This window comes from Dioscorea cayenensis, chromosome 20 (genome assembly GCF_009730915.1).
Source record: "Dioscorea cayenensis subsp. rotundata cultivar TDr96_F1 chromosome 20, TDr96_F1_v2_PseudoChromosome.rev07_lg8_w22 25.fasta, whole genome shotgun sequence".
In the NCBI taxonomy this organism is placed as follows: Eukaryota; Viridiplantae; Streptophyta; class Magnoliopsida; order Dioscoreales; family Dioscoreaceae; genus Dioscorea; species Dioscorea cayenensis.
The window spans coordinates 3,834,041-3,837,659 of NC_052490.1; the positions used below are offsets into that span (position 1 = coordinate 3,834,041).

General features: G+C 38.7%; 1 long non-coding RNA gene across 1 annotated transcript; it reads right to left on the bottom strand.

The window, feature by feature from the left end:
* Nucleotides 1–549: 549 nt before the first annotated feature.
* LOC120251906 lies at nucleotides 550–2,450 on the bottom strand. The gene is made up of 3 exons (XR_005533520.1): nucleotides 2,249–2,450; nucleotides 1,236–1,295; nucleotides 550–684 (listed from the first exon to the last, which is right to left on the bottom strand). It is a non-coding gene; the product is annotated as an uncharacterized LOC120251906 (long non-coding RNA).
* Between the last annotated feature and the right edge of the window lie 1,169 nt (nucleotides 2,451–3,619).

Here is a 3,619-nt window from a genome sequence, read left to right on the forward strand (position 1 = left end):
ATGGACTCTCAACTCTAGTGTCACTCTAAGAGAGACATCATACAACAAGCATTCAAGATTAGAACTCCATTGAAGCATCAATTAAGGAAACCATAATAAAAGATTAATGAAACAATAACATCCTAGGGTTTACAAAATCCAAGTACCCACTAGGGGGTTTAGCTCTCCATGGAGCACAATACAATCAACAATGAAATCAAAAGTAAAAACAAGTGTTCCATAATAAAACCCCTCGTTAGTTTTCTGGATGGTCTTGTGGAGCAGCCTAGTCCTCGCCAAAGGTCGCCTTGTCTGGACTTAGGCACACCTCACCAGATCGGTGCCCATAAAAGCTTCCACAATAGCCTTCTTCCAAGTGGAGCGCAGTTTTGAATCCGTAGAACTACTCCAAAGATGTGCCAAAAGCCTCTCGAAAGCCTAGCCGATGGCCTCTTGAAAGATGGCTAAAAGTTGGAGAGAAGGCGAAAAGAAGATCCCCAAAATTGGGATGAATCGCAGCTTAAATGGGCATCTACAAGTACGGACTTTAGCAGCCCTACAGAATTCAAATACAACCCAACAGTTCGCAAATTACAAATACAATCAGAATACAAGTCTTACACTCACAAGAAGGTAATAACAAGATACTGATAACGCAGACAATACGACTCTCTGACACCCCCCAGACCTAAACTTGATCTTCTCCTGCGAAAACAGAATACCCAAAGTGCATGAGCCACAAGGGCTCAGTAGGATCGCAGATAAACAACAAGTATAGCAGATATTGCAGAATAATAGCTCATGCTTCATACGGAATACGTAAAAATACGCAGAATCTGGAATAATCCAAAAAAACACGAAAAAAACACGCAGAAATACATCTCCCCGGCTAATAACAAATCAACAAAGACGAGGTCGGATCTTCGACTATGAAGTCGGAATGCAATCGTAACGGAATATCAACGTACCGTAGCCGGATCTTCGACCGCAGATGGGGGTAGCGCTACTACGTAAAAACATGTGCACATGGCTAGGGACTTACTCCTCCTAGTCAGGGCGAGCCGTAAAATGGAGATGTACTAAAAACCGCAGAAAATACGGAATACGGATAGAGGAATTCATCGAATAAATAATGCAAATAAGAAAAATAAATAAATAAACATAAATACCACGCAAATAAATAAAATTATCAAACAATGCAATAATTAAATAATAATTATTGCCAGAAATACGGAATACTCAGTGCGAGAGCCTACCTGGCTCCGAGCTACAGAGTTGGGTTCACCAAGTCCCGCGAACTACAGCCCGGTATGGATCTACCCAGCATGTAATAATCTAATTTAGGTTACAAATCTTGGGCGGGCCTAAATTACAACTATAGTTCAAGCTAATTCAACAAATAAAAAGAGTTCAAAGCTAGCAAGACAATGTAACAATCATGCACATACTAGTAACTAAAAAGTTTACAGGAGAAATAAGGAGTTAAGCCAACAAAAAAATCAACTATACATATACATATACTCCGAGAAGGCTATGAAATAAGCACAAGCACATCAAAATTTTCAAAACTAATAATCATCATTAACACATGTTTCATATTATATAAATCTAAAATTCTAACTTGCACCATAAACATTTAAATAAGCTCTATTATAAAGCACTACTAAAAATAAACTAAACATTAGCATGGATACCAGGATATGGACGAATTTCCAAAGGAAAAGAATTTCTAAATCATGTAATGCATGCATACCCACACAAATACACATATATTTATATACATAACAACAAACCATCATGCATGACCATATGTTTAATTTTTTTAAAAAAATATAATCAACTAACTTATAACATGGCTGCATACTCACAATGTCAAGCTTACAAACATGGAAACCTATATTCAAATAATTCAAAACATGAATGCTAATTTACATGACCAGACTTACAAGATGCATACTCAAATATTAATTAAATTATAGGCATCCCTTGGTAGATACAAGCTTGCAAAATCATGAGAGATAAAAAAAAACTTAACAAAATAAGGCTGCAGATTCCAAACCTCTCTATGTTGCAACATGCACACATAGAATTTAAGCTTAAAATTACAAAAGCATGCTACACATAATTATTCAAAATGACCAAAAACACTCAATGACATGAAAAACATGCTCAAATAAATTCTCAGATAAACATACATGCTTGGCACTAACAAAACAATTAAAACAGGACAATAAAAATCTCAGAATTCTAAAGAAAATAACAAGCTTACCTCTAAGCTTGTTGGTGACAAGTTCCACTCAAAAACCAAGCATAAAGAGAAAAGAAAAAGACACCAAAATTCGGCCAAGGTTGAGTTGTTTCAAGGATAAGAGAGTTTGGAGAGCAAGAAGATTGGTTGCACAGCTAAACCTATAAAAGCAACCCATAAACTCAATTAAAAGCCTCCACTAATCAAAAACAGGAAAAACCAATAATCCACAATCAGGCAAGATCCGGAAATTAAGGCAATGAAACAACAGTGGGGCCCACTCACCAAACACCTAGTCAAATTAGTCAAAGATAGATAAAAAAAAACAAACATTACAGACACACCCCGAGAGTTAGACGAAGCTTGATTGGAGAGGGTTGAGTGGGTGAATCGAGAGGTACAGGAGCGTCCCCTTTCCCCTATGGTGTGATAGATTCTACCTCCGTTCCTCGAGTTCTTTGCGGCCACGATAGAGTGAATGGGCTAAGGGATGACCCTCCGCTGGGGCTTAGTTGCGAGTGCAACGGAGTGAATCGTTGAGGTGATTTTAGCATCTAGGGCTTAATTGTGGCTAGGGACCTTTCTCCTGGACCAAAGGGTTAGGTCTATAATTAGGAAAGAGATTTATCACTTGGAATCCCTAGAGCTAATTGCAATTCTATGCGAGTGCGAGGTGTTGAGATTGTTCAATTTCTCCTCCGGGACATGTGTAGAATTAGGCATGGTTGACCTTAGGTTTGGGACCATGTATTTAAGGATGTCCATGACTCACCATTGCATTAGTTAGGAAGCATAATAGAGGGTTCTTGCACTTGAAACTATTGTCCTAGGGGGAGCAATACCCGGGTACCCCATCTTTATCGATTGCCTTACTTTCTCCTTACTCGTACTTTCTCTCTTGTTGATTTCACTTTTGTTATTTCACATCTTTTGACACACAATTCACTATTCCATTTTTCACTTAGCTAAGAGACAATATAAGTATTTTTACTCCTTACTCCCTGTGGATATGATACCCCCACTCACCTGGGGATTTATTACTTCGACAACACCGTGCACTTACGGAGCAACCTGTCAGTATGCACGTTTATCTTGCCTCGATGAAAAGTGTGGAATTGGTATTATTTTCACGGAGTACTATAGCAGGCACTTGGGGAAAATGCTGTAGCAATTACTGTTCATAGCCCGTAGAAAAACCAGGATTCCAGAGAATCCACACAAGCGTGTGGAAATTCACAAGGCTATGTGGATGCCCAACTCCGGCCTATTTAAAGAAGCAATTCAGCCCGATTTGGGGATCCATCTTTTCATCTTTCTCTCTAACTTTTCTCCATCTTTTGGGAGGCTTGTGGCTAGGATTTAGAAGTCTTTGGCAAGTCATTTAGAGTGGTT